Source organism: Camelus dromedarius, chromosome 21 (genome assembly GCF_036321535.1).
Source record: "Camelus dromedarius isolate mCamDro1 chromosome 21, mCamDro1.pat, whole genome shotgun sequence".
Lineage (NCBI taxonomy): Eukaryota > Metazoa > Chordata > Mammalia > Artiodactyla > Camelidae > Camelus > Camelus dromedarius.
The window spans coordinates 16,579,487-16,595,070 of NC_087456.1; the positions used below are offsets into that span (position 1 = coordinate 16,579,487).

Sequence of the window (15,584 nt, forward strand, 5' to 3'; positions counted from 1 at the left end):
ATGGGAAAAACAGAAAGAAGAGTGGCTATTTTAGCGTCCATTAAGCTTTAGAATTCGGTGCTTGGAATATTGCTCCTTTCCTGGCTTCACATTCTTTGATTATACATGATCAGAAACCATTGTCATAGCAAGATTCATACCTCTTTAATGCTATCTCTACTGAACTCAGCGCAAAAGAAAATAGAAGACTTAAAAGCACTGGTTTGGATTTCCTCTTCAAACAAGAGAGTTTCTATGATTTTCCATAACCTGTCCAGAAATACAAGGCTGATTGCCAGCAACTGCTGCTCCTCTTGCCCAGACATTTACTGAAGTGAGGTGTGAAATGTACATGCCTGCACACAAGTAATAAAATGAATGTCATACTGTAGCCTTCTGCCCACTTAGTATCTTCCAATTCAGTCCAATCAGTACATTCTCTGTGGCTTTTGACAATTTTTCTGTGTCAGAGGGCTGTGCTTTACCAAGTCTAATGTGAAATGCAGCACTGAATAACATTCATTCAGATCGTAACTTCAGACTTCAATGTGTGCTTCCAAACTTTTGGCATGCACATACACACATATACAAGGTGTAGTATGAAGCTCAAAATCTGTTCATTCATTTACTCATCCCACAAAGAGTTACTGATGACTGACTCTAGACCAGACTTATAGTGGGCACTATGTATTTGAAAATGAATATAACACAGTTACTGCCCTCAAAAAATTCAGTCAATATTGAAAACAATGGTGAAATTTGAATAAGGTTTGTAGTTTAGTTAATAGTTGATTTCCCGTTTTTTAAAATTATGTTATAATCATATAAGATGCTGCTTAGGGGAAGCTGAGTAAAGGGCATGAGGGAATTCTCTGCAGTATTTTCACATCTTTTCTGTAAATCTAAAATGATTTCTAAGTAAAAAGTCTTTAAAATTAGTCTAAATTAGTCTAAATGTTGTATCAAAGAATTATCAAATTCCTATCAACACAGCTTCAGAACGATTTTCAGTTAAGAAATCTTATGTGCCTGGATAAGTATTTTCAGATTTATTGACATGAGAAACTTGGATGTAGGAATAATAGATTCCAGAGTAAAACAGGTTTGCATCTGACTCTCAGATCTTCTCCTTATCTTTCATGTTACTTGAGCAAGCTAAGTAACTCCTCTAAGGCTTCATTTCCTCATGGTGATATGGTGATAATCATGTTTATAATAACTCTCCTACAATGTTTGTAGGGTTGGGTTGGGGCTGGGCTGGGGTAAAGTGTTTTAATTAAGTGACACAGCATATATAAAGTACCATCCATAGACAGACAATAAACACTGGACTTCAGATGTCTACACACACCTCTGGTACCTAGGGGTGCTCATTCTCCACTCCTCGTGTTTCTTCTCCATGGGGAGGGAACACCATTAGCCAATTCTCCTGGCTCTCTCTGTTCCCTAACTCACTCTACTCTGTGGAGCTTGTCTGACTTCGTAGGTAGAAGAGTTGGGAATGAGAACTTGGCCTGCAGTGCTCATCCTTTCCCTGTAGGGAAGCCCATATCCAAATCTACCATCCAGTGGGTGCATAGTCTGTTAAGGACTGGGTTTCAGGATTAAGTCTCCTATGTTCACACGCTCTTTAATACAATAGCTTTATCAGCAACCAAAGTGATACTGTGATGCTTTACTCTTCAACTGTGATTTTCAACTGGTTCAGAATTCAGGTAGAAAAGAAAATCTTTTTTTTTATTTATAAATCAGACTCCCCCAAAGACCCCAACAATATTCAAATCTTTACATGGAATAAGTACAGAAACATAAAAATAGATACGCTCTTACGACTTTTTGTTTTGTTGCTATTTGTCCTTCGTTCACCTGACACACTGTCCAGAAATGAGGAGTAAGCTGCTTTGCCTTGCCGAGTATCAGCCCATAAACCCTTGTATTATCAGCTTAATGGTTTGAATCAGGCCAGCTTAGATGAACACAGAAACCTCTCTGATTCCCACTTTAATCACCTCAGCACCCCGCGATGTAGCAATCATCACCTCTGCTTGGGTGCTGAATTAAGGTCCACCTCTCAGTTTGTTGGATCCCAAAGGAGCAAGGTTAGGAATCTGGAAATTGAAAGTGACCTCTGTGGTTGTATTTTAAAATCTTCAATTTTCCTGAGCCATAATTTCCACATTTTCCTCTTAGTTCAGATATGATTTATACATTAACCTTATCATAACATAGAATGAGCAAACAAACAAAACAATATAAAGACAGACCAAAAAAAATCTAGTTTCTAAAAGCTCAAATCAGTCACAAAGTCCACATATAAAAAACACATCATTCTTATTTACTGAAACTCCCTTAAGCATTGACTCAGAGTCTATATTTATAATAAACAGGTGTTGACATGCGTGATTATCTGCTTTCCCACTATAAGCAACAGAAAATTATGAGGAGAATGCTAAAAGCAGACAAATTAAAGAGCAAACTAGATAGCAAGAGACTAAAAAAGTAACTCTAATAAATACTAAACCTCTTTGGGACAATTTAATTTAAGGCCAAGGACTCATATATCTCAAGCATTCCAAAAGAAGACATGTATGTATGTATGTATGTATGTATGTATGTATGTATGTATCTATCTATCTTTCATAAGGATGACATTGAGTTCTAAAGGGTCAGAATATGTTTTCCTTCTCACGAGCCTGTTTCTGAAGGTGAGGAGATGCTGAGCATAGGATAACAGAACAGTGGATGGGACTGAGCAAGACTCCAGCTTAGAATGATAAACTGTATGAAATCCTTCTTCTCCTTCTGCCCCCAGTTCCAATTTTAACCTCTCTGAAAGCCTCCTCTTCAGTGATTCTCAAACCCATTCCCATCCTGGTCATCAACTTTGTTCACAAACGGTCTTCTATTCAAACATCTGTTGTTACGCATTTGGGGGTTATAAAATACTGTATGTAAACATTCTACAAAATTGCCAGTGGTCATCAGCAATTAAACTAGTCTGCCTAAAAATGACCTTTTTTTTTTTTTTTGTCTTTTAAATTCAGTGCTAATGGACTAAATTGTTCACCTTCTTTTAAAATTAGTCACACTTCATTATAACTCTGGTAGACAGAGTCAGGAATTTCATCACCAGCCCTCTCTCAGGAGAGACCAGAATTCCTAATGAGTGAAAAGTCTTTTTTGCTAACTTTCTCACTGATGCAGGTATGTGATTTCAGATGTGATCACCTTTTACTTTAGCTTCTGGAATTAACTTCAAATTCAGCAACCTCCAGCATTTAGCAAAGATAAACAAGCCATTCTCTTAAAGTAAAGTAATCATCAGTGAATACCCAAAAAACAAAATATCTAAAGATAGTCATTATTTTGAGTGAGAGAAGAGGGCAGGGAATGCAGAACATGCCCTGGATTTACTAATCCTCTGAGATTTACAAGGAAGAACCAAGAAGAAATGCCAAGGGGCTTTCTGCCTGGCATGCATTTTAACACAGTCTCACTAAAGGAAGAAGTCATCACAACGTCTGTAGTAAAAACAGCCCTCCCAACAAAAATTAAGGACAGGCTCAATCTACACAGGGAGGCTCCCACATAATAATAATAATAAAAAGCAGCCCTTCAAGAACCGTAGATAACCGTTACTCCTAAATTAATACAGTCAGAGAAATACAAGTAAAACGAAGAAGCTGAGGAACCACACCCAGTTAAAAGAACAAGAGAAGTCCCCTGAAAAAAATGAACAATGAAATAGACCTTGACAGTGTACCAGATCCTGAGTTCAAAAAGGAGGTGATAAAAGCACTGAAAGAAATAAAACAGGTTATCAACAGACATGCGGAATACTATAAAAAAAGAATTAGAAAATATAAGGAGAAACCAATAAAATCAGAAAACTCAATTGCAGAGATAAAAGTCAAGCTGCAGTCAACTGCAGACTAAATAATGCAGAAAAACAAATAGTTGATTTAGACATGGGATAATGAAAATCACCCAATCAGAACAGCAGACAGAGAAACAAATGAAAACAATATAAGGGACTCATAGAATAATATACAGTGTGCCAATCTATGTATAATAAGGGTCACAGAAGGAGAAGAAAGAGAAAAGGGGATTGAAAATATATTTGGAGAAAAAAGGACTGAAAGCATCCCAAACCTAAAGATGGAAGCAGACAGCTAAGTACAGGAAGCACATTCTGTCCCAAACAAGATGAACCCAAACAGACCTACACCAAGACATATTATAATTAAAATGACCAAAGTTAAAGAGAAGATTCTAAAGGACACAAGAGAAAAACAAAGAGTTAGTTACAAAGGAATCCCCATAAGGCTATCAGTTAATTTCTCTACAGAAACGTTGCTGGCCAGAAGGGAGTGGCAAGATCTTCAAAGCGCTGAAAGACAAAAACCTGCATCCTAGGCTACTCTACCCAGCAAGACCATCCTTTAGAATAGAAGGAGAGAGAGAGAATTTCTCAGACGAGCAAAAACTAGAAGAATACAGCAATACTAAAACTGTCCTAAAATAAATACTGAAAGGTCTACAAAGAGAAAAGAAACAGGAAGCTATAGAAAAGAGAAAACTCCAGCTGGAAATGCAATAACCATAATGAATAGTAAAAGAATAATCATGAAGATGTAAAAGAGGACATCAAAATCATAAAATGTTGGAAAGGAGAGCAAGAAAATGGAGATTTTTTTCATTCCTTCTAGGATGTGTTTGAGTCTATATGATAACCAGGCTAAAGCAAATAGACACAGTAAGAATTAGCATGCTTGAAAAACAGGCTGACCACACACAAAAAGCACACAACAGAGTCACAAAAACAAAAAAGAAAAATCAAGCTAATACAAAAGAAAATTATCAAACAACAGAAGGAAAAACCAAAACCCAGAAGAGAAGGAAAGGCACAAAAAAGAAATAGAAAGTCAACCGAAAACAAGATTTAAACATGGCAATAAACACACATCTATCAATAATTACCATAAATGTCAAAATACTAAATGCCAATCAAAAGACACAGAGTGGTAGTTGGATAATAAAAACAAGAGCCTACAATACGCTGCTTCAGGAGATCCACATTAGGGGAAAGGATACACATAGATTGAGAGTGAGTGAATGGAAAAAGTATTTCATGCAAATGGAAATGACAAGAAAGCAGGGGTAGCAATACTCACATCAGACAAAATAGACTTTAAAACAAAGTCCATCAAGAAAGATAAAAAAGGGCACTATATAATGATAAAAGGAGACATACAAGAAGAGGATATTACACTCATTAACATATATGCAACCCAATATAGGAGCACCTAAATATATAAAACAAACACTAACAGATATACAGGGAAAAACTGGGGAAATGCAATAATAGTTGGAGATTTTAACATTCCACTAACATCACTGGACAGCTCTTCCAGACAGAAAATCAATAAGGCAACGGAGATACCAAATGACACAATAGAATAGTTAGACTTAATCGATATTTTCAAGAATCTACAGAGATTCCTGAAGAATGTTCTAAAAGTCCTTACGGGGTCTCTTATCATCACAAAGTGTTCGTAACGACACTTGGGATAACGTGAAAACAATGAAGGAGCAGTGCAACTGAACAAAAGAGGCAAAAAGGCAGCCCATTCCATCACAATAAATGTGAACATACAAAGTTCCAGTGTTAGCAGTGTGTCTAGAGACAGTAAAGCAGTCTGTCAAGTCCAGGCCAAGTGTGAAATAAAAGGAGGCTAAGTTTAATTATTTAGCTAGGTGGCATATTATTTAAAAAATCCTGAGGAAGTTGCCTTTTTAAAGCCTTTGTGACCTTAATTCATTAAATGGAGATGTTACTGATCTCGCATGTTCAATGAAGAAATAATATATATCATTATACATTAATATATAAATAGTGTATATCAATAATAATATATTATTATATATGTAATAATAATATTATTATATATTAACTGTTTCAAAAACTATCAGGTACCATTATGAATATTGCCCTTAAGTCACTGAGCATATGTCCCGGGATCTTCTTAAGTGGAGCTGAATCCTGATTTCAGAAGATTAAGCATTACAGTGTAGTAAAGTAACAAGAAGTTAAGATAGTAAGAGCTGATCCTTTGGATTAATGTCATACTAACTTTTTTTGTCCTTTCTGTCCCCTTACTCTGGTTAGAGCTGTAAGTGTCAGGTTAATTCTCTGAGTCCCATCACTATCAGTGGGGCTTCAGATACAGAAAATAGTCAAGAGATTCAAGACCAGAAGGGAAGATGCATCAAATAAAAAATGTAAAGAAGTGTCCCTGCGGCATTGATCAAGGTAGAAAAACACGGCAAACTTTCTGAGTTAGGGAAACAAGACATCTGTGTGCATCCGTGATGTACTGTTTCCCAACCTGGAAGCACCAGGTGGCTCTTTGCCCATCTGTGTTCTTGAAGACCTAGAATCTGAACATTCTTTCCAGGGCCGAAGAGACGGAGGTGTGAAATCCTTGGAAGGGACTAGAAAAAGAGGCTTGTCCAGTGGTTTTACTGATGTACAGGTTTCCCTGGACTGGACTATTCTTTTATAAAAACTCAGAGGACAATGCCAAATGAAGTCCAGCTTCCCTTCCCAATGGGGATTCTTAAGAGAATTAAAGCCTTTCAGACTATGTTAGTGATTGCCTTAATTCCCTCCAGTTTGGTAGTGGACTTGGGGCATTCTGAAGGCACAGGAGAGGAGTTAATTTATTACATAAAATGGATCCCTTAGGCAGTCAGGGCTATATATTCTCAGAAAATCCTGGTTGCCAGCGCTGTTCCAGACGGACCTAACTGTGAGTGCGTGGAGTGCTATGTTTGGAGTCATGAGCAGAAAACTGTGTTCTGCTTCCACTGAGAGGAAACAGGAGGGTTTTGGATTAAGTGTGGGCAGAAGGGCTAAAAATATCTATTTTTAATGATGTGATATCAGTATATAGTACTTAAATAATTTATGATAACTTCTGTTGTAAAATGGATGCTCAGAGATATCTTTGGAACGATTTCAGTGTTGTTTTAGTAAGAATGATCAAAATAACGACCTGCAGTCACCACCACCATATATATGATTACTGCTTAGCCTAGGTTAATCCAGCCTGCTTAGAGTAAGAATTAATACCCTGTCTGTGACTCCCATTAAAAAAAAAGTTTTTAAAGGATTATAACCTAAAGGTAAGGCAAAAGCACTTTAAAAAGACAAAAGCACAATCATGCCAATGATGGAGGTTTATCTACTTCAGATGCACACACTAAAAATAAAGACATGATGATTTGGCTATTTGCCTCATGTTTCATGGTTTTCAAAGTTTTAAACTGATTTTTGCTCCTGCTGAAACTGACCTTTTTCTCCGTGTGACATTCCTTGGTTTACTTATTTCATGGCTTGATTTTTTAAATTTTAATTTCTTAGAATTATCTTGAGATTGATGAGTAAATTGTAGAAGGAAAAAGGAAAAAGAATCTCTCCCTTAACTCTTCCTCTGCTAGTGCTGCCAATTCAAGGCACTACAAAGCTAAAATTGATTTTATTTTTCAAAAGCATTTGTACAGCCATATTGACCTTTCCAACCCACTGAATAGTTAACTCTAAATAAGGAAAAATTCAATGTGACTTTTCTGATTCACCTGGAGATGAGGATTTGTCAAAAATCACCTCCTTCTTACTGATCTATCTATGAAAGAAAGCTCTCTGCACAGGGTTTAGTGCAACTATTCACTCAGTCTACTCTACACTTAAGAGAGAAATTAGGATACATAATAACTTAGTTTATAAAAAATTCCTAAGCAGAACAGGTCCAAACCTAGACATGCAAATGTGTAACTCCTCATCCAATAACTGTTTCTTTTCTGTACCCTACAATTTTGTGTTCCCCATGAAAACTAAATTCTCATGCGAAGGAAACCAGGACTCTTGTCTGCCTTCTTCCTGACAGCAATACTCAACAGTTTCATGAAATAAAATAAAATAAAATAAAATAAAATAAAATAAGTTTGACTTACTTATTGCCAGATAGCTTGTGTCTATTATTTTATAGTTAAAACACGAATGTCAGGTATAATTTCACTTACAAGTGGAATCTAAAAAAACAAAACAAACAAATAGAACAAAACAGAAATAGAATTATAGATACAGAGAGCCAAGTGGTGAATGCCAGGGCAGGGGGAGGGAAAAAAATATGTGCGAGAATTAAGAGGTACACACTTCCAGTTGCAAAATAAATGAGTCACAGTATGAAATGTGCAGTGTGGGGCACATAGTCAATAACTATGTAGTATTTTTGTACAGTGACGTATCGTAACTAGATTTATCATGGTGATCTTTTTGAAATGTATGCTAATAACAAATCACTATGTTGTGTGGCAGGAACTAATAGGGTTATAGGGCAATCATATTTCAAAAGCAAACAAACTCATAGAAAAAGAGATCAGATTTGTGGTTACCAGAGGATAAGGGGAGAGGGGGAATTGAATGAAAGCAATCAAAAGGTACAAACTTCCAGTTGCAAGAAAAATAAGAACTACAGATGTGGTATACAACACAAATAAATATAATTAAAACTGCCGTATGATTATATTTGAAAGTTGTTAGAGAGTAAATCCTAAGAGCTCTCATCATAAAGAACAAATGTTTTCTATTTCTTTCATTTTGTATCTATATGGGCTGGTAGAAGTTTACTAAACTGACTGGGATAATCATGTCATGATGTATGTATGTCAAAAAAGGATGCTGTAGATCAACCAAGACGACAGAATAGGAGGACATGGAGCTCACCTCCCCCTGTGAACACATCAGAAATACACCCACATGTGGAACAAGTCTCACTAACCAGAAAACTAGCAGAAGTACTCCAGTACAACCAAGGCTGTAAGAAAGATGCACACCTCATCGGATAGAAAGGGAAGAAAAGGGATCAGGTTGGAACCTGTGCCCCTGGAAGGGAGCTCAGAGGAAGTGGACATCAGAAGGTCATGGGAGACTCAGCACCATGATCTAGCTTGGCTTGCCCTAGCCACTGCCTTGGCCAGAAATCCTAACCTGGTACCCTAATTTTGTTCTGTTGTTGTCCAAAGCTCAGGGCACTGCCTTAAAAATAGTTCAAATATAGTGATATTATAACTATATATTATTATATTACTTACATGTATTATGTGTGTGTGTCTAACACAGTTAAGGATGTAATCACTTTTTGATACTGGTTTGAAGGAACAGTCCTTTCCTCAACTATATTTTCCCTCCCGGTTCTACAAGGTACATGAGGAGTATAATTAGACCTACAATATATGCACTTATGTGCAAAAAGGAATCACATTATAATAGTGTCTCAAAGTCAAAACTGTTTATTTTCCATAATTTATAAAGTGCTTCCTTGAATGTTATGCAAATAGATAGTGTAACACTATGGATGCAAATATCTAAGTTGTACCCCTAGGAAGACACTATTGAATGTACATACAAAATCTGTAATTAAATCATTCCTTTTCTCCACTCATGTCTACTAACTTATGCAGTTCCTAAAAGTATTCCATTTCTTCCAGTAAAAGTGCTCAAGCGTAAATACAAACTACTGAGGAAACAGACGTAAATGCGAAAGGCATCCACTCACCAAAGATCTCAGGGTCCTTTATGAATGTTTAAACCCTTGCCAGGATACATCTTTCATGACACAGAACTTTTGTCCTGTAGGCCAACATTCCTCACTACAAAGTAGGGTATCACAGGCTGTATGATACATATGTTGTCAAGGCAACAACAGAGATACAAGCCAAGCAGTGAACATATATTGATTAGCCACAGGTAATTACCTAGCATCGCAAAGAAGGAAGGTAAAATATGACACACTGTAACTTAGGTGACACACAGTAGTCTGAGTGGAAAACAGAATCCAGGTGAAGGGAAGCATAGTGGCAGAGTTATTAAGGGTAGAAAGAGGTAGCCAGGATGAAAAAGGAACCAGTTACACAGGAGAAAAAAATCTTACTCCACATTTTATATATACAGGAATTTGTATGAATCTTTTTTTTTGGGGGGGGGGGAGGGCAAAGCTAATGGCATGTGCAGCATGTTTGTAAAGCATAATTACAGAATAATAGAAAACATATATATCGGTGTCTGTCCCTGATTCCTGGGACAGAACTCCTAAAACCCTTTTAATTTCCTAAGTGATAAGAGCACTAAGACCATCTTGTGTTCTAATATCTTATTTTTGACCCTGGTTCCTGACATAGAGTTCTTAAGTCCCTTGGAATTTCTTGGGTGATAAGAGTGTCTTCCATTCTAATGAGTGGTCTCTCACTAGACAAACAAACAAAACAAACAAAGAAACAAACAGTGGATCCAGCAAGAAAGGGGCTATTCATGATACCATAGCAGCAGGCTCTGATGTTTGGTGTCCAGAGTTCAGGAAATAGGGCACAGAGGATTAGAGTGAAGGTAAATGAGTTAAGCACTTTTTAAATAGATTAAGGAAGCCGGCTTCACATCACATTCTGGATATTGGAGAAAGACTAGAGGCAAGGATTTTACACACACACTCAGGCCCCAGTGGAAAGCTCTGACCCCAGGAAAAGGGTGCCCGTGAACACTGCTCTCTGGATTATCACTGCACTGTAGACGGTATTTCTTAGTCCATTAAATACCTTTGCCTAGGCCCCCGTGTGTTTCTCGGGACTCTGAAGGATACTCGGAGAGCAGAACGTTCATAATTTGGACAGTTCACAGATGATATCAGGAAAAGGGATTCAGTGGCCAAATCATGAAATATTGATGGAAAAAGAAAAGTTTTAAGCAGATGTCTCCAATATAAGGCTCCCAGGGATCTTACTCTTCAATTACACTGAAGTTTTCTAAGACAGGATTGTGGTATGCGGGGCTTCCAAAACAGTGGAGCCGGAGGACCTTATTTTGTAGGGAAATTTCAAAGGCTAATGCTCAGTGCAAAGATACTTGGAGGGTCCCTGTGGTATGTATGGGTCTAGGTTAGGGAAATAAAAGAAAAACAACAGAAAGAGGAATGAAAAACAAGTCCCTAAGAAGCAGCAACAATAAAACTGTCATTTGAAAAAAAATCTGTCTGGAAGTAAACCTTGTAACTGATGCAGCCATACATAAAATGTAACCAGCTATGGCTTGACATTCCAGGATAAAAATCAGGGTGGAGAGGTTGCTTGGAAGCTTCTTGAAGACTTAAATTTCCAGTCATGATCGACTTGCAACTTTGAGGTTTAGAGAAGAAAGACGAGATGTTGATTTCCCTGTCTTATAACTGCTAATCCTTTTTCTAAGAGTAATTATAAAGTTCTGTTCCACTACTCCCTACTCTTTAAGAAACACTTACAGCATCGTCTTTGGCAAATTCTGTGTTAGGCAAATACAATTGTCACGTTAGCTGTTCAGTGGGTTCACACTAACGTAATTTAACCACTTGTCACTTCATTCATCCTGTTGGCAAGATGAACAAATAAAGAATAAAAACTGAATAAATATTTGATCTTGAGTTAGGACTTGAACCTTCTCCTTAGCACTCTTACTACTCTCAGCCATCCAAATGCCTCCTGTCTAGTATACATTAAGTGCTCACTAAATGAGTTTTAAATCAGTGAATAAAGAAAGACAAGGTCTTGTTTTTGTGCAACCAGAGAGGCCTCTGGAACTCAGTGTGAGCTACTCTCAGGAGTACGCATGAACCCATCAGGACTTAAAAAGGATGGCCTCAGTCAAGCTTCTGTGACAACTTACCCCTGTGGCCTGTCCTGCCGTGACCTTGAGGCTTGCTTAACCTCGGCAACACCCTTGGCTCCAGAACCTTACATCCAGTCTGGCTAAACGGCTCTCTCTTCATACCATTTCTCCATTATCCAATCAGCTCCCACATTCTCTTTGATTTTACCTCATCAATGCCTTTCAAAATCGGCTGTTCTGCCTATAAAACAACTGCCTTAGTTCAGAGAGTGATGGGGGTCTAAGCAGAGGAAATGCCCCCTTCCCTCCACTCTAATAATCTCTCATAGTCTGGCAAGTGCATTCTTCCTAAAAACAATCAACCAAAGACTTAGGGGCCAGATAAGAGAACGTGGCTATAGGTTTGATACCAAAGAAGCTTGATAATACCGCACCTCAGACTGATGCAGATTCATCCCCCCAGGTCATGGCAGCACCGGACTGGGCAAGCCCCAGGAATCCCTCTCCCCTCACCCTAAGAGAGGCGAGCCCCTGGGGAGGAGGGGAACTCATCCACCTTGTGGGAAGAAGCCTGATCCCCAGAAAAAGAATAAAGCTGGACCTAGGATGCTTGGTTATTCTTCCAAAAGTTACTGATGAAAATAATCACATCAATTTCCCAGGCCAAGAGTCAACACAGGGGTGAGGCTAAGTGAGGGGTGTGCTTAGGGAATAAGCCTCTGTACAAGAGCCAGAAGTGGAGAAAAGATCTTTCTCCAAGACATCAAGCTTTAGAAAAGCGTTAGTCAGCGAATGAGGAGAGAGGTTTCGAGGGCAGCTGCTTCTCCCTCTAGATCTTTGTCTCACTCCTCTAGAAGGCAGAGGTAGGGCGTTCGAAGTAGCACTCAAAGAAAAATAAAATAATAAAAAGCTGTAGTAATAATAATAGTAATTAGAAAGTTCCATTAAGAGAGTAACGTTCGGTGGGAACCATGACTAATGTTTTGGAATCCATCTCAGCTTCGTGCAGTGAAGTGTCCAAGAACTGTGGCAGGAGATGCCCGGTAGACGGGCAGAGCCATCTGATCCCCAGCTGAACCACGAATGGCCCCTGGGAGCTGACCTGCTCATCTGGACATATGGAACACACTTCCGGCCCTCTCAGGGTCGCTCGGGAAGAACTGGTAGGAAACTGCAAGGAACTGCAGATGCAGGCAAGGACCAGGGAAGCTGGATTGTTACCGATCAACTGATTCCCTCTGTACCATCAGACCGGTGAGGCCTGAAACTCGTTTATATAAAGATGTGGGACTAAAGCATTTTCCTTCTCCCAAGACATTAGGCAGAAAATGCTTCTTGGGACCTTAAATGTTCGGGGCATGGTCTTGTCTTTTTGCTTCATGAACCACAACTTAGCTGTCAGCTGGGATTCCACATCCCCAGAGTTTATGGAGAATTGCTTTGACCCTTCAACGAACAACCTGAGGAAGACTTAAGCCATTTGAGATTTCTCCTAATTCCTTCCCTCAGCTTTATCCAGACACATGGTCATTACTCCGCGCCTGCACAGAGTGAGCTCAAAATCAGCCCTGACACAGCTCTCCACAAGAACGCTACTCACTGCAATTCAAGTTTTTCTAGAATTCACTTGAGATTTGAGGGGATTGGACGAGGGCTACATCCTATTGCAACGGTCCGATTTCTCCAGGTCTCTGACCTTCATCCAGATACTTCCGATGTGCACACACAGACACAGACCTCATCCTCCCCTTCCTCCGTGGAGAAGCCAAGGGCTCCTTTTCTGCCCTGCTGCACTTCAGCGTCCTCCCCCACACTCAGCCTTCAGCTTCTGTTCCAAGTATCAGCAAGGAATTTTCCCAACAAAGTCAGTCTTCTATTGAAGAAAAGTTCTCATGCCAGCTGTTCAAAGAATAAAGTGATCCTCCTATTTTTCAAAACTAAAGTAATTTAGGGACATAGCAGGTGCTGAGAATACAATAGGTCCATAAATATTTATTGATCTGAGTAGGGTCCTCTTCTCTGTGACCTGGCATGGACACCGCCTGGGCTGATGGAGAGTTTTACACCCCTCACCTAATTTACAAAGGGATAGGAAGGCACCTGTGAACTCCCCTTGACTACACAGGGCTTATTCCCTGCTCTTCAGACATCATCTCCCAGCTTCCCTCTAACAAAGGGAAAACGCCCTTCTCTCCAGTGGGTTAAATGACTCTGGCCCTGGGCCTCTGGGAGCAGAGGGCAGAACCACGGATGGGACATGGAGTTTTGGAAACGCCACTCGAGGGTTAGAAGACAAAGGTGCCTCCCAAAGAGTTTTCAAATTTTGCTCCTTCTTCTCTCAAAATTGCTAAAATTTGAGCTTTTCCTTTTTGTACTTATTGAGTTCAAACCACTGGCTCTAGAACAGGACTGCTTAGATAAAAATCACAGCACTGCGCCTCTCTAGCTTCTGATCTGGGGAACGTTAGTCAACATTTTTGTGCCTCAGTCTCAGCGTCTGAAAAATAGAAATGATAAATAATAGTATGCACCTCACAGAGCTATTGTGAGGATCCAGTGAGTTCACACCCTCCCACTCCCAGCCCCCCATACACCCACCGCGGAGCTCAGCAAAGGGCCTGATACAGAAAACACCACCTCAGTGCTGGCTATAATTATTTCTTCTTTTCAAATTGTGCATTCTTTATTTAGCAACCTTGAGATGATTTTTTTTTGTCTTGGTGACAGCATTGTCTAACTATAGAAGCCAACCTTGCAGAGTCCTAAGTATATGATTAAATTTGAAATTTCGCCATTCTGTTGTTCACTCCCTTCTTTCTTTCTTCTCTCCCTTCCTTTCTTCTTTCCTTCCTTCCAGAAATCTTTCCTGAGTGCCTACTATGTGTACTATGGTGCAACATTAGATTAGGTACAATAGTAAAGATCAATTATTAGTTAATTTTGACCTAGCATCTTATGCTCTGAGGATATTCACATAAATGTATAAATTTCAATTCCATGTCAAAGTAATATTATTGAGGGAACCCAGATGAAGGATCTGCCTGAAACTATCAGGAGAGATTTCCCTGAGGAGGTGACATCATAGCAGAACTTGAAGGATAATTAGCAATTTATCAAAGTATATTTGCAATATTGGGGAAATTTTTTTCCAAAATACATAAAATTTCTTTAACTCATATGCAACAATTATAAAAAAAAAAAGACCATATACTTGGGGGAGAGGATAGCTTAGCAGTAGAGTACGTGCTTAGCATGCACAAGGTCCTGGGTTCAACCCCCAGTGCCTCCACTAAAAAATAAAATAAAATGAAAAATTAATTTAAAAAATACATAAAGAAGCCTAATTACTCCCCCTCAAAAACAAAAACAAAAACAAAATGACTATACACTAGACCATAAAGTATGTCTCAACATATTTCAATAATTGAAATCAGAGAGCACAATTCGATCAAGCTAGGAATAAATTAGTAAAATATTTCACTATCCACACTAGACAGCCATTTACAAAGAATACATTTCCATGTTATTTTATAATTAAAATAAAACTAGAGGTAAATATTTAAACAGGATAGACTACAAACAGTCCTAACAGGTATCTAAGTGTATATATTTAGATGCAAAAACATAGTTTTTGAGATTGTTCTTTGCAAAAAATTTAACATATATCATAAATATATAAGGATAAACAAATGTCAACTGAAAATAACAAAAATGAGCTTTCAAAGGTATAGCTAAATAGATTTAAAGGGGAAATACAGAGGGGTATGTTACAAAAAAGTTCATAAAGGATTTCACAATATGAAAAAGTTTAAACTATAGAATACATATATATGTAAGTATATACGAATGATTTACAACTCTGAAATATTTCAAAATTCTTTTGCAAAACAATTGCTCAGAAACTGACTAC

General features: G+C 38.4%; 1 protein-coding gene across 8 annotated transcripts in view; it reads right to left on the reverse strand.

Moving 5' to 3' along the window:
* RGS7 (regulator of G protein signaling 7) overlaps window positions 1-15,584 on the reverse strand; it is a 242,979-nt gene that overhangs the window by 124,870 nt on the left and 102,525 nt on the right. The window lies entirely within an intron of this gene.